At 40.1% G+C, this 22,093-nt stretch overlaps 1 non-coding gene across 1 annotated transcript; it reads left to right on the top strand.

The window, feature by feature from the left end:
• The first annotated feature begins 11,255 nt into the window (after nt 1-11,255).
• trnai-aau lies at nt 11,256-11,330 on the top strand. The gene has a single exon. It is a non-coding gene; the product is annotated as a tRNA-Ile (tRNA).
• Nucleotides 11,331-22,093: the final 10,763 nt, after the last annotated feature.

Genomic DNA, 22,093 nt, shown 5'->3' with positions numbered 1-22,093 from the left:
TGGGACACTAGCTCCATGTCTTGTTTGTTGTTCTGCTAAGCTAGGTAGTGGGAGATGGTATGTGAGCGGGGGTTTTTCAAAGTAAACCTGAGGTGTCTAACAGCCCAGAGAAGGGTTTCTTTTTACTTCTATTTTGGGATTTGAATTTTGTTGTGGCAGTTCAGATATAAACTGTGATGCACCGGATCAGTCTGTGAAACATTTCAGAGGTGTTAATTTCCTCACTGTGAAGTGGTCCAAGTCACATCTTTAGTATCAGGTACATGATTTTTGATATGGTAACCGAATGACTTTGTTGTCTCGTTTACCACCTAGTTTCAGGAGGTAAAGGTAAGGTAGAGATGAGAAGTAAAATTACTTTAACAGTTTGCTCATTTCAGTAAACATAGGCTACAGGGCACTTAGAACAGAGGTATTAGAAAAGAGAACAAACGTCATGGTTTTATCTCTGTCGTGTTACACGTTGCAATTCAATAGAAACAGTGAAACAGTAAGGTTTTAGTGCTGACTTTTAGCCAAAAGAGTAGACATGTTTGGAAATACACTTACTCTCCATCCTACAGCGATTGAAGTGAGCTAATAGCTAACTATTTTAACTGTTCCTCTCCTACTTTTACTGTACATAACAGTTTATTTTATACTTTAAGCTATTTACATATATATATATATATATATATATATAAATAGCAACGCAGAGATGTGTTACTGTTCAGCGTTATGATTCATTATGATTTGTTCAGGAGATCTATATACAAGCATGTCTGACCTGCCAGTGTTTCTCTTTCACATTGTTAAACTGTGAGGTCATGTTGTCTGGACTTGATATTTAGTTGCCGAGTGTGTGTGTTCTTCCAAGCACTAAAAAGAGTGTTTGGTTGGTTATCAATGTGCCTTTCTGGTCTGTTGCACCAAAAGTTTCTGAATGTTTTGAACCTTTGTGTAACTTGAGTTTTGAAAGTGTTAAGGCATGTGCCCGGATCTAATTTGTAACTTTTTGTTTTGTTTAACCTTGTCCCTTTCTTTCGTTGTCGAAAGTTGTCTCATTTTGCTTTGGTATTGGCTAGTGAGCCCTGCTTATTTTAGAGGTTCAATGTTTGGTTAAACGATTCAGCTATTTCTCTTCCTTTTCCCCTTGGTAATTTAATCAGTTGTGTCATAAACACCCAAACAGAAATATTAATACAGGGTGCTTAAGTCCAAATTATGTCATGCGACTAAGTTTCATTTTAACACTTCTGGTCCAACAGTTAGCCATTTAGACGAAATTCGAGCTTGGGGCTAAACAAGCGTATGAGTTGGAATGGTTTTAACATACATTGGCTACATGAGGTCCAGCCTGGTACTCACTCTGTTGGATGGATATTGGTTTTTCCAAAATGTACATCATTGCAGATAGCTTCCCTGAAAAACAAATGTTAAACCACATTTAAAGATCCTTTTCTAGGAACAGTTGAGGTTATGTATTGACTTGACATCTCAATCGTTAAAATATAATAAATGTAAACTATAACGTTAACTAAACGAGTCACAGCTCTGGAATGTAAGTTATTGACGTTGTCATTATTCTGCCAGCATAAAGCATTATGTCTGTGTGATGCAGGTGGTGAATTGCTCAATATCAGGTTATGCGAGTCATTAAGCTGGCTAAATGTGTTTTAGCTAACTAGAAAAGCGTATGCATATGATTCAGTTACTTTACCATTCATCCTTTTACATTTTCAATAAGTAAAAGTCAGACAACATCCTCTTGATGCATTGGATGAAATATCATGAGCAGTCTACTCTTATCTTCCTGCTTTTTGGTTTTATACAATTTACCTCTCCACTCTTCTCTTCTGAGAAACATTTTTCTTTCATTTCTTTAGTATCCTATCCTAGTGATAACCCAGTATCACTATTAACTGGTCTCCAGCAGCTGGTCTGACATGTCATCCACCCCAGTCATTTGAGAACTGACATCCAAGACTTAAGGCCATGGCCAGGAGAGAGAAACACACTGATGCCATCTACCTTTAGGGGAAATTAATCCCTATTGAAACTATTTTAAAAGCAGCCCCTCGCATATCAACAGAGCTCAAAGAGCCCTCAGGTGAAATTATCAGTAGTGCCTGTTTGCAAACATCCAAGTGTGATTTTTTTTAAGTAAAAAGAAACTACTTCTGCTTACGAAGAGAAACTATACATAGATGTGACCATAATATATCACGCTCTTGTTCTCTCATAGCTGTTGCAGTTTCCCATAGCAAACAAACAAACTAGACCAGATTACATGACTACCTTACAAAGAGAGACAGAGAGCCAATGGTTATGGTAGATACTTTGCACCCTGCTCTTATGGTGTTGTTCTATGCAGCATTATGAACCTGGACAACAGTGAAAAATATACTCTTCATTAGGTTGGACCTGAAATAAAAAAGTGAAGTGCAACGTATTGTTGATCCACATGAATCCAAATTCCTATGATTGTATGAAAACATTTAAAAATAAATATAATTGTATTTATTATAAACTTGTTTATAATAATCACTGTGTATATCACCATTCAAACATGTTTAAAACACTTTAATAAACCCCACACAACTCAATAAACACTGTGAAATGTTCACTTTATTTGATCATTTAATTTCGTTCATATTTCATTTTTGATTATTATTATAGTGTTGAACGTTCAAAACAAAGACGTATAGTAACCTAAAGCTCTTACAGAATCCAAGTAGTGACCTATGAACACTGCGCTGTAGTGGCTGCAATAGATTCTAATAAAATGTTAACACGTTTGATCTCACACAGCATTCTTTTGTGACAATCCATAGAACGGATTGCAGTCTCTGATGGTGTTCATGAACTGCCTATCACTTGCATACCCCATCACAAGGTTCTATACATGAAAGACATTGTAGTAATGATATTACACTGCCAGCTGCCGTGCAATGTCCATGGGAATCTGTGGCAGCTGCTTCGATCCCAGCAGCTTTAATTCAGTGCAAAGCAACCAAATTAAAGTCCTTGCAGCCAATCAGTAAACAGAATCCTCCGACATGATCTATGTTTCATATAACTTCTTCCCATCTTAAAAATGAAACCAACATAAATGAAGGGAAACATCTTTTGGTTGACCTCAGCAGTATTGTGGCACACATAAAACGTTTGCTAGCCCCCGGTGTGAATTCAGCAAACCCTTTGCTACCAAATGTCTGAAGCTCGTATCAGTTTCACTGTTCACTGTGAGTCTCATTTGCAAAAGGTATGCATCCAGCCAAATATGTGCAAATAGCAGATGAGCATGGGGAGACTCTTTGCTCGTCAGTGGAGTTAGTGGTACATTTCTCTGAGGATTGTAATGCTCTTGTTTGTGCAGGTACAGCAGCTGAAAAATATGTGGAATCCTTTGCCAGTGAGTAAGCAGTAAACGGGTTTCTGTCTGTCGACTGTTGGCATTGATACGGGTTTGTTTGTGTGCTGTAACTGCTTCCAGTACTTTTCCACTGACGGAGCTGCCAACAAGGCCGGCTTAGTACCTCCAGGGGCCCCTGGGCACTGAGAGCTCAGGGCACCTCAACCCACGTTCCAACACGTAACAACACGCCTACCCAACACAACCAATATTTAAAATGTTCATTCAATCTGGCATGTCAACCGCACACCTATTTGTCAAAAGCAGGGACGCAGGTACATAGTTCAATGTGAGTGCGTGCGTGCGTGCGTGCGTGTGTGTGAGAGGGAGAGAGTGATGAATGTTTGAATGCAGCCACCACTCTCTCTTCCTTTTCTTTCTTTTTCTTTCTTTTCGCTGCCCCGCTGGGCGTTTGGCTGCTACCGGCACCATCCATTGTTTTAGCTCACGTGACACAATGTCAATGTGATATGAGTGAAGGTGGGGTTGTGATTCGGCTATAGACCGCCGCCGCGTAGTAATAAAGTTGGGCGCATACATAGTGAGACCTACAGTATAGAGACGGTTTAGAAAATATATTCATTTGACCCTATAGAAAAGCCGAGTTATTTATTGCGGCGGAGAGTGAGTTTCATTTAAAACAATGTATTTTTTGTTCTTGTCGCTGAGGGCCCTCTCTTGCTCAAAAGCCCCATGACACCTGCCCTGTGTGCCCTGTGGTTAATCCGGCCTTGGCTGCCAAGCTGCGTGTGTGTGTTTACAAAAGTACCTTGTGTTCCTGTTTGAAGAAACAGCAGCTGCCTTATCAGCCAATCAGAAGAAAGACACAAAAACATTACATTGTAACAGCAAAAGTGGCATAGCAAGAAAGAAAAAAGCATGCAATAATACAGAATAAGTTAGCATATTCATATATAGAAGAAAAACACACATTAGTTATACTAGAATACAAAATAAAGACAAATAAGTAGGTAAGTACACATCCATGGCTAAAAAATAATGCAGCAACTTCAAAACTGAGTGTAAGGTGTTGAGACATAAAAATAAATGTAAAAAGTTGGGACAATAAAATAGATTAATGCACAGTATTTCAAGAAAAGTGTCTATATTGCACATTGCCTTTCTCAACAGTCTGTAGTGTGTGTGTGTGTGTGTGTGTGTGTGTGTGTGTGTGTGGTGTGTGTGTGTGTGTGTGTGTGTGTGTGTGTGTGTGTGTGTGTGTGTGTGTGTGTGTGTGTGTGTGTGTGGTGTGGGGGGGCGTCTACCAGGGGCCGTGGTGGTTGTAAAGTCCAAAGCCCCAGCAGATCACACCATAGAAAATGGCTGATGCCACCACAGAGTCATGCTCTGTCCCTTCTTCTACAAAGCAGCAGAGTGATCAGACCAGTCCAGTTTATTGTTCAGATGAACACCAAGGTACTCCACAATCTCCATTTCCGCTCCCTGGATGTTCACTGGTGTGGTGGGAATGTGTTGGTGCCTTCGGAAGCTGGTGGTGAACCAGGTGTGAAACTTGCATAAGAGATGTTTGACTCATTACAAACAAAATTATTCACCTGGGATGACACATGTATGATTTTCCAGCCACATATGAGTCACACAGTACTAATCTCCTGTTTACTCCCTTGTTTTATGGATTAGATATTTTATATAAGTAATACCTATCTGATAAAACACATTTATTCAAACCTTTAACTTTGTTCATGTTTTGATAATAGATTGTCCCCTTTCATTTCACACAAGAAAACTCCCTCTGGAGGGAACCTAGCCTTTGCAGACCATTAACATGCAAAAACCTATAGAACACACTCCAGGAAAGGGAAAACCCCTAAAAAGCTGCTTGGGCCCGTTTAAGTAATTTTTGATCTGGTCCCTATCTGTTATTATATACGAACCTTAGACTTTATACATATTTATTTGATGTTAGACTGTCCTCATGTTAGTAGGCCTTAGGTTACATACCACCATGTGCTATATCTCTCCTTGTGTCGGATCATTCTGTCCGAGATAGAGTGTACTGTGTTCTGCCGTACAAGGCCGAAAGATAGGAAGTGTCTGGGATAAATTTAGAGACAATAATGATATGGCTGACTTGCTAATAATGTTTAATGTTTGCCTCAGATTCGTTGGTGGCATTCAATGTGGCTACAATGTTTGTATTCGCTTGTTTTGTTTCCTTGTACGGCCTCCTGCAAGCTGCTTCTAATTGCTACTATTAAGATGTTCCTTGGCAGTTTCCAGATACAATTTGCTCAATGTGTTTTACTGTTTGCATTCCTTGGATTGTGTGTCGCACCGCCTGTAAGCAATCAGAAATCCACACACTAGTGAAAACATAGATGCCTATTCCCCTCTACACTCACACACACATTCACATATTTAAGTACACAATATTCTCTGATGGAGCAGACATGTTTGTTTATGATACATTTCTCTGAAAAGAGTCTAGCTATGACAGCAAAACCATATCTCTGCCTGTGTGTCATGTTTTTCTAGTGTGTGCAACTAAAATGACAGAGTTTGAGATTGCACAATTTGCAGATTGACTCGGTAGTGTTTTTTGGTGGAATTCCTTGGACAAATGTAGACAATTACCCTGGCCTAAACAATGATGCTAATCTAATTTCTGAGAACATTTCAAACTGTTCCTGAAGCTGCAAGATCTACTCTAAGATACATTGAGCCCTGTCTGATTCAAGAGCCTTTTATTATACCATAGTGAATAACTGTCAACTATTAGATACTTTTTGTAATTATTACTTATTTTATAATTTGGTTTCTACTCTGTTAAACTGTCAGCTAATGCGCACTAGGAGGCTTGAATCTTCGTTGTCGGATGGACCTATTGTATATCGCTTTGGATGAAATATAATATAAAGACACATTATGATGTATGGACTGTGAGAACAAGAGACTCCTCAACCTACAGTAAGCCACATTTAAGCATTTAATGACATTTGATTCAGCTCAATGACCAAGAAGAACAACCATGAGCAGTGGCGAGCCGTGACTTTTATACCTAGGCCCTCCGACCTATAAATCTATTTATTTATTTATAAATCTATCGATCATAAATCTATCGATTAGATTTATGATTCGAAAATTATAAAAGTAGGGTAGACATGTGGATATTATCCGGCTGAACAAAACGTGCATTTATCTAACAGGTTCGTTTTCCACAGACCTTATTTCGAGCTATTTTCCTAAATCTTTTAGGACGCGTCACTGCACCACTTTATACACATGCATAAACTTCACAGTGGGCGGAACTTGTCATAAAGTCCGCGAAAATAAAGCCCACCCATTTATGGCGCATTTCCACCGCAGGCCTCGCTCGACTTAGTACGGTTTTGTTAGACCTTGTTAGGCCTTGTTAGGCCCGGCTCACTTTAATGCTGCGCTTCCATTACAGTTTAGGAACTGGGGTAGTATCTATAGTAAGCAGTGTAGGCGGAGCCGTGACGTCATCTTCAATGAGCACCCCAGAAAAACAACATCAGCCGTTAGCTGTTAGCACTCAGAGCTCACAGCTCCTCATATCTGTTCAGAAACTAGACAAAAGTTAAACAAGTACAAACCACAGACTGTCTGTGTCATGGCGAGTACAGTCGCTGGTTTATTTATGTCTGTATAGGCCGTTGTTGTGAGTGTGGACGGTTGGAGCATATATTGCGTTAGCTTAGCCGATCTCCATTTAGACAACACGCATTTTAAAAGGTTTTTTGCCTGCCGTCTGTCTGCAGACTTGTCAAAGCATTAATTCATGGTTTTTACTAACCGGTATCAGTATGTTGTTACTTCGGCATCATTTTGAAACGTGTATTACAATTAAATCACGGTCAAATATGTTCATCTTGTTGTAGTTGTAGCCCCCTTGCCAGCGATTCTCTCTCTAGTTTAGCAAACTCAGCCCGACTCAGCCCTGTTTGTTGGCTCCGATAGAACCACGATTTTGTCGGGCCAGAAAAAAGGTGAAAAAGTAGCCCCGGCACGACACGGCACGCTTAAACCGCGCTCCGCACCATGGTGGAAATGCGCCATTAGAGGGAATATATGGTTGGTCAATTGTACTGTCACTTGACATTACTCTCTCGTTGAGTTACTATAGCGGGCCCTCTGTGAATTTACAGCAGGACCACCAATCAGCTCATATCTTCACAGTAACTCGCAGAGACGAGCTTCTTTCATTTAACCCTTCACATTCAAACAGAAACTGAACAGGCAGATTCGAAGGATTTATTTCTTTGGAAATGTTATTTTAAATACAATTAAATCAAGTTATTTTGGTAAAACTAATGAAAAATATAACTAAAGAAATATTGGAAAAAAAATGTTGTTTTTTTTAATGTTTTCAAATATTATTTTTTAGAATATCTTAGGCCCTCAGAGAGGGCCTATAGGGCCCTGACGACTCGCCACTGACCATGAGTAATCTAAACTTAACGACATCTGGTTAGCCAACACTTGCCTACTTTGATAAGGCAAAATCTGATCATCGACGATCATCATTATTGTCATTTTAAAAGCTTTATTTCAACAAGTCTACCTACCAGCAGCCATGTATCTTTATAGTCAACGTCCTGTGTCAATAGTAAAATAAAACTATTTTAATAGCATTTTAAACTTATGCACACACTAACGTCTATTGCCTCATTGACACCAACGGTGTTTCAGGGCCGGTTCGGAGCTGGAGCTTGAAAAGCACCGGGTTTTCCTGTTCACACCGCAGCGGAACAGCCTCTTAGCTCCGGAATCCGGTTCGTTTCAAGCACCAAAAAATTGTCCGGCTAGAGCAAAAGCACCGCATACGTCACGCTTACGTCGAGGCGGGGGCAGGGGCAGGATCAACTCCTGAACAACAACAAAAAGCCCGCGTTTTATCCAGTTTGTACACAACGATGGAGAAACTTAACAAGCAGCAGTGGTCCACTGAAGAGACCAGCTACCTACTGGTCTTCCATTTTGTTTCGACAGAGCAAAACCAAAACGACTAGCGCTTCAACACAATCGGCCATTGTTGTTGTTATCGGTGTGAGCTGTGAGGGGTTTCCGCGCGGTTTGGCTTGATGAAGCAGGCACGCAAACGGTTACGTCATGACCAGAGTTGGGTGTAACGCGTTACTGTAATAATATTACTTTTGTCGGTAACGGAGTAGTGTAACGCGTTACTTTTATAATTCAGTAATCACACTACAGTTACTAACATTGCCCCGACACGCGTTACTTCGTTACTTTTATAAAATCAGTCATAATCACACTGACAGACAAGAGGGGTTTCCGCCGCAGGTTTATATGTACGTAATCTGCGCGACTTGCGCGTCCACATCTCCACGTGCAGTGCTGCATAAACATGGCAGAGTCAGCGATAACTTTCGAGGGGTGGAGGTATGCCCATTATTTTGAGTTCGTCCGAAGAATAGGCAGGAATGTGACGGTGAGGTGCAAACTGTGTCCAGGCCAGAAGCTGTTATCCACTGCTGTAAACACCATGTCAAACCTCAACAAACACCTGCAAAGAACACATGCTAAGGTGAAGCTAATAGCTAAGGACCCCCGAACCCAGAGTGAGGATGTTGTGAGTGCGCCGCCGCTGACTCCGAAGCGGCACAAATTAGAATTTGGAGGACCGGTAACCAAAGCAGAGATGGACAGGCTTGTAGCATCCTTCATAGTAGAGGTAATGTTGCTCATTTGCACAGTGGAATCACCATCGCATCGTTCAGAGATATACTGCGCAAAATACAGATAGCAGGAGACAGAGGACAGCCATAGTCAGAGCTATCTGGATCAGTCAATGGAAACTGAACTAAAGAGAACATTTGAAACTTTAGCAGTCTGCGTGATCTGCCTGTAGGGAGGGGCGGGCCGGCCCTGCGAGTAAAGTAACGAGTAAAGTAACGAGTAAAGTAACGAGTTACTTTATGTAGAGAGTAACGAAGTAGTGTAATATATTACTTTTTTTTAAAGTAATATGTAATATGTAATATATTACTTTTTTTTAGTAACGACCCCATCTCTGGTCATGACGCAAACGATGACGGGTGGGCGGTGTGAAAAGAGCCGGAGCTAAACCGAAGAACCAGTTCTGAACCTGAAAAGCTCGAGCACGGAGCTTGAACCGGAGTTGCGTTGGTGTGAATGAGGTATGTGACATGCGAAGGAGAATAAGATGAGCTGTGGATTCCATTACCCTTAGCATCCCAAGTTGTTATGCAAGGTATGTTTTTCGTCCATCTGTCAGTTTGAATTGTAGAACTATTAATCATCTGGAACATTGTAAATCTGTCTAAACTATGTTATTGTAAAATGCACTTCTGTCATCGACAGGAGCACGCACTGCTGACATGTAGCGTTGCACCCTTTTCCTTTAGTTGCACGAGAAACGTTAGAATGTTCATTGTGATTTTTTAAAACAAAGTGTGTTCAAAATTGTTTCCATTGTATCCCTTACATGTTTCTTTAGACATGAACACGTGTTCTATGGTTATCTGAAGCAAACCACACCCCGTGTGTCAGGGTGGGGATTCAGTTGCGTAAGATATGAAATGTTCTTCTTTCTCCTTGGAGCCCTTATTTGCATACATAGTCCTGTATATTTATAGTCAACGCCCTGTGTCAGCGGTAACAAGTAAAGCATTGAGCATGTGTATGCTTGAGAGGTGGAAACTTTGCCGACATCATGTCAGTCATAATTTTTTATATAGCTAGACACCTGAGAAAGACAAACGCTTGTTCTTCACAGCGTGACGGTCACATCACTTTATGTATTGAATATTTTTCTCCCTCCATCATAAGTTCTCTTGTTGTGCCCCCTCCTTAGATGAAATTCTTCCTCTCACCATGTTTCGTGTGTAAACAAGCCAGATCATGCATGAGCGAAAAGGATCCTCAAAGCAAGTATATGAGATCTTAATTGAAAAACAACTTCTCAGGTGCTGTCTCTCTTAACTATACTTTCACACTAACCATGTTTTTTTGCCATCAGGGAATTTTGAATAGAATCTTTACATTTTGCCTTATGCCAAGTCTGATCCAAGGTGATACTTCACAATGTTTAAAAAAATAGGTCTGGGATCATAGTTTGTTTCGTTTCTTTTTCTTAAGAAATGCCAGGGATATTCTCTTTTAAACGTTCTTACTTATTGAATGACTACAAATACCACAAATAGATCGCTATTGTTGGGTGTATGTTTAAGCTTTGAGGTGTTTACCTAGTAAGTGTTCCCTTTAGAAATATGTAACATGTCTTTGAGAGTTTGTCCGGAACAGCATGTCCTTCCTCAGAGGGAGACACTTCAGACACTAACACAACACATGCCAATGTATTGTTTGAATGCTAACTGTATGGTTCTGGTGGATCTTGATCAAAAGCTTTTGTGTATTAAGAATCAAAATCAGATTTATTGCTGAGTAGGTTTACACATACAAGCAATTTACTTTGATGAACATATGTGGTGCTTACTTAAACGCAGTGAGACAAATTAAGTGGTAAAAAAGGACCAGAAATAAAGCTATAATAAAAATGTTCAATTAAGAATGATAGAAATATAGAAAAAACTACAATAAAAATTTGAAAAAATGCTCACATGCCGTATTAGAATTTAAAGTGGAAAGCTGTGCAGATTTTAAAAGAGATAGTGTTGATCATTAATGAGCTCAATATACAGAAAATAATGAGCATCAACTCGGGTAAGTATAGAGTCTTGTTGACCCTTTTCTTTACATTTTCTTTAGTTTTCTTTGGTCCCTCACCGAGGTGGTATTATTCATATTGCACTCATTCTATAGTCATTACTCAAAACACGAACATAGGTTACTGAAATGGTAATTCTTGAAACTGTGTTAAAAATGTGCACTCTGTAGCTGGTTAGCTCAGTTGGTTAGAGCGTGGTGCTAATAACACCGAGGTCGTGGGTTCGATCCCCATACTGGGCTATGGATGACGGAACATGACATAAGTATAAATAAATAGATTTGTAAATAAATATATGAATAAATAAATACATAAAAAAGAAAAGTAATCCGGGAATAAATAAATACAGGAATAAATAAATGAGGAAATAAATACACAAATAAATAAATAAATGCACAAATAAATGAATGTATAAATGTATAAATAAATAAATAAAAGTTGAAAATAAAACAGAACACACATTATTATATATCTTTAATATATTTCTACATTTACGGTCACTTACATTTATTTATTTATTTATGTATTTCTGTGTCCGTATGCTAATGAGGTGGGCGGTCCTAACCTCAGTCTGAAGCAGGATTGGTTACAGGAGTGTGATCATTTCTGGCAGATTAGGTTTAGCAGAATTGGCATGCTTTTGTTCTCAGGAGGGGACTTTGAGAGAGTATTACCCAAAAAGTACACAGTAAAAGTACTTCATTTTATTGCAGTCAAACTAGGACTGAGTCCAACAGTGTCCATTTTATTAAGAACTTGTGTTACAAATTATTTGTATCGCTCCGCAAATAAAGCAGAAAAACATCAAATCAAATCAAATCAAGTTTTATTTATATAGCACATTTTTAAAACGATTTTTAGTCGAGCCAAAGTGCTGTACATACAATAAAATACTTTACAATAAAGACACTTTACAACAAATACAACAGCACAGTTTGTGCAGAATATCAGTATGAGAAAACGACACCCTCTGTCCTTAGACCCTCACATCGTACAAGGAAAAACTTCCGGAGAAAAAACCCACAGTTTAAAGGGGAACATGGGAGAAACCTCAGGGAGAGCAACAGAGGAGGGATCCCTCTCCCAGGATGGACAGACGTGCAATAGATGCCGTGTGTAAATCGAAGAGATAATACGTTTTACAGCGTAGGTAGACCAAATGTTTGGAAATGAACATAGTAATAAGAAGATGAATCCACGAGGATGTCAACAATCCTGTGGGAGCCATCAGGGAAGTAGTATGATGAGAGTCAGGCAGGACCGCAGTGATAGGTTCAGCCACGACTCGAAGTCCAGGACTCAATCCAGAACTCAGGATAGAGGATCCAGGACACAGGACCGCAGCAACAGGATCAGCCACGACTCAGGATCCCGGCGTAGATAGACACAAAAGAAAAGAAATTTGGAGGAAGCTGGGTTAATCGGAACATGAGAGTACACAGGTACAGACAGACAGAAGGAAGAAGCAATGCGTCCCCCGACAATCTAAGCCTATAGCAGCTAAACTAACATGTATGCACTCCCTTAGGATAGGTTGAGGGAAAAGGGTAGTAGGTAAGAAGAAAGGAACAGAGGTGGAGAGGCACAACGTGTCAACGTACATGCACTCCCTTAGGATAGGTTGAGGGAAAAGGGTAGCAAGTAGGAAGTAAGAAACTGAGGTGAAGAGGCACACGCAGGGAACAAGATCCCCACTGGAACCTTAATTGGAATTGGTGAGAGGTAAGGAGGTACGCTGTGTCTACGGTCATAACACTCCCCGGCCTGAATAGGCGTCTCTGCAACCTGTTACCCTCTAATAGAACCTCAAGAGGTCAGAGAGGGTTTTGGATAAAGAGAAAATAGAATGAATAGATTACAGGAGTAGAGAGTATGAGAAGTAGAGAGAGAATAGATTTAGAAGACTGAGTAGTAGTAATAACCTTAGTTTTAAATATAAGATCCAAGCTTTTAGGATTTAAGTGAAAGAGCAAAAACCAAAATGTAGGTGAAGAGGCACAGTGTGTCTACGTCAATGCACTCTTATTAGATTATTTATCAACTATAAGCTTTATCAAAAAGGAAGGTCTTAAGCGTACTCTTAAAAAACGGATAGGCTGTCTGCCGCCCGAACACAAAACTGGAAGCTGATTCCACGAAAGTGGAGCTTGATAAGAAAAGGCTAGAAGGTCAGAGAGAAGAAGTGAGTCTTTATAATAATAATAATAATAATATGAAATGGAATTTATAAAGCGCCTTTCATGGGACCCAAGGTCGCTGTACATGGTGGACAGACAAAACAAAACAGACAATGAGGAGCGAACAAAACAAGACAAAATAAAATAAAGGAAGCCAGGGGACCAGGAAAGGACTAGGGTCTGAAGGCCACGGTGAACAGGTGTGTTTTTAGTGAGGATTTGAAGATGTCCAGTGAGGCAGCGTTCCGGATCTCAGGAGGAAGTGCATTCCAGAGGGTGGGGCCGCAACACTGAACGCCCTGTCACCCACAGTACGAAGGCGAGAGCGGGGGATGGAGAGCAGGCCCGTGTCGGAGGACCGCAGACTCCGAGAAGGGGTGTAGGGATGTAGGAGGTCAGTTAAGTACTGGGGGGCGAGGGTATGGAGGGACTTGTACGTGAGGAGGAGTGTTTTATAGTGAATCCGGGACTTGACCGGCAGCCAGTGGAGGTGGATGAGGGTGGGGGTGATATGTTGCCATGGCTTAGTGCGGGTGAGAAGCCTGGCGGCAGAGTTCTGGACATATTGGAGCCTGGCCAGGGTTTTGCTGGGAACCCCGGACAGGACTCCATTGCAGTAGTCCAGACGGGATGTATGAAGGCGTGTATGAGTGTTTCTGCCACAGAGTCAGAGAGTGAGGGGCGGAGTCTGGCAATGTTAGAGTTGAGCAACTTTAGAGTTGATTTAAAAAAAAATGTCTAGGTAGGGCTGTGCCACATGCAATCAATTTCAGCAAACATCCCAGTATGACTTAATGCAAAAAAAAACAGGAGTTTTCAGTGTCAATTTACCAGTCTTAAATTGTAATGCCTCCATAAACAATTTAAACATTTGGAACTGAGGACTATGTACAAAAACGTAAAACAATGGCATTAGCAATACTTGCATACATATATGTATATATGATGTATATAATATATATGTATGAAAATATATATATATATATATATATTACAGAACAGCGGTATAATCAACAGTAATACAAAAAGCTGAATATGTAACAAACGAATAATAATTATTCTTATTCTTAAAATAACTGTGGTGTACGTCTTTGACGTGCCTTTAAAAACGGTGGCAGTCTTTAGGTGTCTGGGGTGTGATTTGTGCCAAAGAACGGACAACTAAGCCACGTCAGTTCTCCGCTCAGTTAGCTTAGTTGGACACCGCAAGGACACCTGGCCTCCTATTGGTTGAGGGATTTTGACAGGGTTGTTGCACAAAAAATCCAAGCGCACAGCAGAAATCTGAGAGCAGACATTTGACAAGCGCACAGAAACAGCCTGAGTGCGAGGAGAAGGTTTTAAGCTGGAACACGGGAAATCTTTGCAAGCAGCAATATATCTGAGTGCAAGCGTACAGTTTGAGCAGAAGCAGAGCAAATCTAAGCGCAAGCAGGCACTATTTGAGTGCGATGACAGGGTTTGAGGGAAAGAAATACATAATCTGAACGTGAAATCAAATTTCTCAAATTGCTCTCAAATTTAAAGACCACGCTCTTGAATAAAGATAGGGAATAACCCCCATACGCCAACGCCTCCATCAATTTTGATTGGGTTGACATAGAATACAGGCGACGTCACAACGATGTCAGACGTCACGGCGACGTATCATAGGTGCGCTCAAAGTACGCGCTCACGTGGCAGCGGCGTAGCTTAGAAAGCGATATCTTAAATTGTGCGCATTGATAACGTGGGTGTGGATTAAGCGCGTGAATAATGTACGTTATTCACGCGTTATCTCGCCTCCGTTATCATTGTATAGCATCATCCTAGCATTATATTGGTCGAATGATTCCGCTCCTACAGTAGTATGGAGAGTGTTACAGGTAAACTTCGGCACAGTATTGGTATCAGAAGAGAGGGGAATAATTAATAATCATAAGTATGAGAATATTTGCTGGTGTTTGTTGTAGTACTTTTTAAAGGTATTGGTCTTGTCTCGGAATCGACTGCATTTGGTCTCGTTCTTGTCTCGGTGTCGGACCTATAGGACTCGAGATTTTATGTCAAGACCGGTCAAGACCACGGCTGTGGCTGGGGATGTGATGAGGGTCGGGAACCGAAATCCGGTTCCGATTTGGAACAAATAACAATTGTCCAGTACAGGGATTAATACAGGGGTGTCAAACTAAATGTAATCGCGGGCCACATCAGCATTATGGCTGCACTCAAAGGGCCGGTTGTAACTTATATATAAATATATATATAAAATAATGTATTATATTACATTATTGCCTCTGCATTGGATTATTATCTGATAGGGTAATAACTTCATAATTAACAACATCTGAAAGCAGAAGTCTGGGGCAAATAATTGCAAGTCTCTTCAGTGAGAATGTCACAAAATGATTTAAAAAGAAAAGCTGGAAAAAAAGTCAAAATCAAAAAACAGAAGTGATATTTAAAGGTCCCATGTCATGCTTTTCCGGTTATTACCCGTCCCCTTGTGTGTTATGAAGGTTTTTATGCATGTAAACGGTCTGCAGAGTCAAAAACCCTCAAAGTACACCCTGTAGCGAGTAAAACTCTAACACAGAAAAGACCTCCCCAAAACGCCTCGTTGGAGATTTCTCATGTTCTTCCTGGGTATCGTGACGTGTGAACACCCAGTAGCCACGCCCAGAGCTATGATGCGATACGGTCATGCGGTACCCGGAACCAAATGGACCAATCCGTGGAGCCGTTACATTACGTCCGCGGAGCCGTTACATTAAGCCAACACACTCTCACTCCATAAACGTCCAGGAGCGACGCTTGGTCAGGGTCCCGAGGCGTGCAGTTGGGACGCTCCTAGGCTCCTTCAGCTTCATAAACGGACGCAAAGAGCTTTCAACTGATTGCAATGTATTCCCATCGGCGGCGGGATTTGACGCTTAAGGAAGCACGGCATTCGTTTGTGTCGGAGGCTGTTAAAGGCAATGTGAGCGTCCATTCCCATTGGATAACGGAGAATTGTACACCCGGAAGTAAGTATTCCCCTTACTGTCGATTGATTTGACAGTGATATCTCCACTACTCATCAACTCAAAAACACCAGATTATCCTTGTTAATTAAACGACATTGATAGGTTTTAGTGTGTGTACAATGCTTTTGTCACGTTTTCCCCTTCAATTCTGAGAAACAAGTTGTTTTCTATGAGTTTTGGATGGCCGAAGACATGACATTACCCACAATCCTCTGTAGCAACCATAGACTGTATAAAAAAATTAAATAATACATTATTCCGAGTGTGCTTGCTTTTCTCTTTGAAAGTCATCACATAACGGCATTGTAATACACGTTTCGGCTGCATTAAATATGACATATCTGCCGTAGTTAACTCTATTTATAGAGCCCTGATGACAAGACTTCTAGACAAAAAGGAACTCCCGTCAAAACTGAAAACTTGACGTGGATCTTAAATATATAAGCAATTAAACAACATCTTACATTTCTTTTCACACAATACGTCTCCTTGCAGTATCAACACTAATTCGGCTGACTTTTATATTTGATCCAATTGGTAGATAGGCTGTATTTACGCCATAACGGTGCACAGCTGATAGAAAGGGACACCTACTGGTTAAAGCACGTTATTGCATTTTATAATTGTATTATTAGATATTAATAGGATCCCTATAAAGTATATTATTTACTCGTCGTTATTCTCTACTAATAGTTAATTAAAGACTGTATATAATGACTATTTTGCACATCCCATTCAAGATTTCAAGATTTTCTAAGGTTTATTGACATATCATATTATACACAACTACGGTGTAGTTATGCAATGAATGAAAAACTTGGGTCACAGGTTCCTCAACAGTGCATTACAAGACATCTATCAATATGTGTGTACCTCCACCATGACATTGTCATATTCTGCACATTTCTTATACTATCTACATACATCTTATAAGAGTATAATACATATGTATAATATCAGTTAAAATAAGTGCTTAAACATAGTTAACATTGCAAGAAAGCAATATCTTAGACGTTAAGTACTTTGTCAGGCTTAATATTTATCTGTAGATACAAATTTCACTGTGTGTGCTGTGTGCTCTGCATGTGTGACCATCAAAGAGGGTTTCATCCCTCCATATTCATCTTCTATACCCCCAAAGCTTTTTTCTTATTCAAAAGAAGACCTTAACCTAAAGTATTCTTTAATGTTTAAATAAAGCCTTATTAGTTTGTCTGTTTTGCACATCCTCCTATTAATATCTAATAATAAAATAATAAAATGCAATAACGTGCTTTAACCAGTAGGTGTCCCTTCCTATCAGCTGTGCACCGTTATGGCGTAAATACAGCCTATCTACCAATTGGATCAAATATAAAAGTCAGCCGAATTAGTGTTGATACTGCAAGGAGACGTATTGTGTGAAAAGAAATGTAAGATGTTGTTTAATTGCTTATATATTTAAGATTCACGTCAAGTTTTCAGTTTTGGCGGCAGTTCCTGTTTGTCATCAGGGCTCTATAAATAGAGTTAACTACGGCAGATATGTCATATTTAATGCAGCCGAAACGTGTATTACAATGCCGTTATGTGATGACTTTCAAAGAGAAAAGCAAGCACACTCGGAATAATGTATTATTAAAAAAATGTATACAGTCTATGGTTGCTACAGAGGATTGTGGGTAATGTCATGTCTTCGGCCATCCAAAACTCATAGAAAACGACTTGTTTCTCAGAATTGAAGGGGAAAACGTGACAAAAGCATTGTACACACACTAAAACCTATCAATGTCGTTTAATTAACAAGGATAATCTGGTGTTTTTGAGTTGATGAGTAGTGGAGATATCACTGTCAAATCAATCGACAGTAACGGACCGTCCACACAGCAGCGTTAAAAAATCTTGAAACGCTTCTGCCCATTCACTTTGAATGGGGTGACGTCACTTTCCCTCACTTTTCGCCGAACTGCATTGTGGGCAGGCGAGCGGAGATTTTCAGGATTTTCAGGATTCAAAGTTGAACAATGTTCAACTTTTGAGGCTGAGGTGGAAGCGTCAGCCAATCAAATCCCGTGTACGCAAATCTGACCGTTCAAGCTCTAGCCAATCAAACGGCGTGTAAACTGGGAGTGACATACCGCAGTTCATTTCCTCATATTCCAAAAAATGGAGGAGAAATTAGCGGTAGGGAATCACCCGGTGCTTTATGACCAGTCCCTATTTACCTACCGGGATACAAACCGGAGGAGCCAGGCATGGAGGGAGGTGGCAGAGACAGTGGTATGTTTTCGCCTGTTTGGGGCGTTTATATCCAGTTTACTTCAAATGTTTTGCTTCGTATGTCGGGGGCGGGAGATTCATGTGATTGGTTGTTGGTGCCTTGCTCGCAAAAAATCCCCAAGCTTCAGATACGCCCTCCTCCAAGATTTTTTTAACGCTGCTGTGTGGACGGTCCGTAAGGGGAATACTTACTTCCGGGTGTACAATTCTCCGTTATCCAATGGGAATGGACGCTCACATTGCCTTTAACAGCCTCCGACACAAACGAATGCCGTGCTTCCATGAGCGTCAAATCCCGCCGCCGATGGGAATACATTGCAATCAGTTGAAAGCTATTTGCGTCTGTTTATGAAGCTGAAGGAGCCTAGGAGCGTCCCAACTGCACGCCTCGGGACCCTGACCAAGCGTCGCTCCTGGACGTTTATGGAGTGAGAGTGTGTTGGTTAAGCTCCCGCTGATTGGTCCAAATTGACCAATCCACGGACTTCCTCACACACACACACTCAGTGCAGGCAGCTCTGCTGATTTCTCCTCCCTGGCTGCAGGCTGATAACAGACAGTTGGGATCGCGGCGAAATTCTCTCTGCAGACCCATTCTCACAGCGTTTATCAACCTTTTTCTTACTCAATATCAAGCCACACTTATTGTTTTTACTTTGGCTGTGAGTTTGTGTGTGCTCAGGATGAATTTGACTGTGTTTCGCTGTGTATCGCTAAACAAGGAAACCACACCTCCACGGAGCTCAGCGCAATTCACAACGTGGGGGTGGGGGCTGGAGCTATTGGAGCTCCAACGAGCCGTTAAAGGCAGAGAGTGAGATTCAGTGAATACACGTAGTTTACAGAGATGCTGTATGAGAAACCAATGTGAGTTTGGAAAATTGCACAATATAAATCTATTTTAGTATATCTCAAGAATGGAATTATGATCAGTGGAAATGGCCATGACATGGGACCTTTAAAGAAAAGGAAGCGACGTTTAAAAAAAAAGGAAGTGACATTTAAAAAAAAAGTAACATTTAAAAAAAAGAGTCAAATTCTGAGAAAAAAAGTCTAATTTGAGATGCATTGTGGGACATGTAGTTTATGGGCAACGTGCTTCTGTAAATCATCATGTAACCGTATAATAAACATATTATATTCTTTGCAAGCTCTTGTGGGGCCACAGAACATTAAGTCTCGGGCCGGATTTGGCCCTCGGGCCTTGAGTTTGACACCCCTGGATTAATAAGAGTTGGGTCTAGCAGGTCTCTCTCTCTCTCTCTCTCCTCTCTCTCCTCTCTCTCTCTCTCTCTCTCTCATCTCTCTCTCTCTCTCTCTCCCTCTCTCTCTCTCTCCTCTCTCTCTCTCTCTCTCTCCTCTCCCTCCCTCAAGGTGTGTGTGGGTGTGTCTGTGTGTCTCATACACTGTCCCTTAGGTTGTGGCATGTTTCGATTGCCAGTTTGTGGTCATTAAGCCTGTTCCTTCTTTCCAATGTTGTAAACAGTTTTTTTTACATTGTGTAATAATCTCTCTCTCTCTCTCTCTCTCTCTCTCTCTCTCTCTCTCTCTCTCTCTCTCTCTCTCTCTCTCTCTCTCGCTCTCTCTTTGCTTGATATACTGACACATCACACACCCATACAGTGCACACATTACTGATTAAACTGATTTAGTTACTCTCTTTAAATAAATATACTGTAATTGGAAAATAATCATGTGTGGTGTCCTTGTTTTGTCCGTCCTTGAGCCAGGGCTCCCTATTTTTGTATGTAGGTTATTCTTGGTTTTAGAATTAATTCAGTAATGGTGTGTGTGTAACACAAACATAATCAATCATTGGATAGTGTTTCTCAAATGAAGGGGGAAAATAATGAAATAAAGTAATGTATTAAGACTCAGTGCGAGTTATTACTTTCTTCCTTTACTTGGCATTCTTCAACAATACACAGACATTGCAGCACATCGTTTCAGGTCTTTGTACAGCCTTTCTCAGCAGTAGAGTGCAATGTGTTGGCGAACCTTTGTTTCCTCCTGACAGAAGCGCTCACTTAAAGGTATACTCCCTCTTGTGGCCAAAGGGGGACACAACTCTTATCTTCAGATGTATGCTTGAGTGCAGGAAAATGTAGCACAGTGACTATTATTGTCAACTAAACATCATAAAACAATACATATTTTAGTAAACGGGACATTATAATCTCTGCACATTAACTTTGCCTCTGCCATGGTGCCAAAATGAAATCAAAATAAAATCAACAATATATAATGGTTGCTTCTTCTATGAACTTCTATGTATACTGTATCCCTCCATATCAAATAAACTGCTGTCGGCTGTGCGTGGTGCTGAAAAGCTGGTTCGAGGGGCCCCCAGTGAATGTTTGAATGTTTGCCTAGGGCCCCCACGGACTCTCGAATCGGCACTGGCAGGGAGGAAACAAAATCCACCAATCCCCTGAAAATGCCAGGGTTGACTGAAAAGCCAACTCAAAAGCCCCAAAAAACGTCATTATTTTGGATAAAATATGCCTGTTTTTATCCACTTCCTCATTGTGTTTCCTCACCGCAATCCTGTGGGCGTCGTCCAGCTATGTAGCAGTTGATTACTTGGGGTGATAATAATAATAATAATAATTGTAGAATATTGTGGTATGATGTGGAATGTTTTATTAGGAAAAAGACGGGACAAAAGGTTCAACTCCAGGACAAAGACATTCTTATGTACTTCAGGGATGATAATATGGATGCAGATCTTGTATTTTTTGTGTAGTTGATTATATTTTTAGGGAAATGTCATATACATAAAAAGAAATGGGCTGACTCCAAACCAAATGTTATAAATTTCTATCAAGAATTTAAACAATATATTAGCACTATAAAAAATATTAGGAATAAGAAGGCAATCAAAACTAATTTGATAATTAAAAAATATTTTATCTGAAATATATATATATCTTTTTTCTTTTTTCTTTCTTTATTGTATGTAATGTCTTGTTGCTTTGTATATCTGCCCCTGGACTTTGTCTGTTGTATGTCAAATGTATGATGGTCATGTATGACATTAAATAGATGAATACAAAATAAATAATAATAATAATAATAATCGCCCCTCCAGAAGTAGTTTTGAGGATGCTGATTGGCTACATTTTATGACACACTTTCATATCTTGAATCAGCAATTGGCTAACCTGCTACAGAGACCCGCCTCCGTGGGGCGATTTCTCCATCACCCCAGCATAGTACTTCAGTCATACAGTGTATAGAAAAAGCATATATTTTGCGCAAATTATTTTAAAATAATATTTTACACATATTTCTGGGTGCATTCCATATTTTAAACACACAAATATTGACAATTTATATAATTAATTGGTATTATTATTATTATTATTATTATTATTATTATTATTATTATTATTATTATTATTATTATTATTATTATTATTATTATTATTATCATTAATAATAATAATGTTTTTGTGTGTGGTTTAGGGAGGGCGGCGCCCTATCGCCCCCTATGGGCCAGCCGCTACTGATTCTTTTACTCTTGTACTAGCGTCAGAGTAGTACAATCTCAGTGATTACCGTA

This window comes from Trematomus bernacchii, unplaced genomic scaffold, assembly GCF_902827165.1.
Source record: "Trematomus bernacchii unplaced genomic scaffold, fTreBer1.1, whole genome shotgun sequence".
Lineage (NCBI taxonomy): Eukaryota > Metazoa > Chordata > Actinopteri > Perciformes > Nototheniidae > Trematomus > Trematomus bernacchii.
This window is presented reverse-complemented; position numbering and strand designations above follow the sequence as displayed.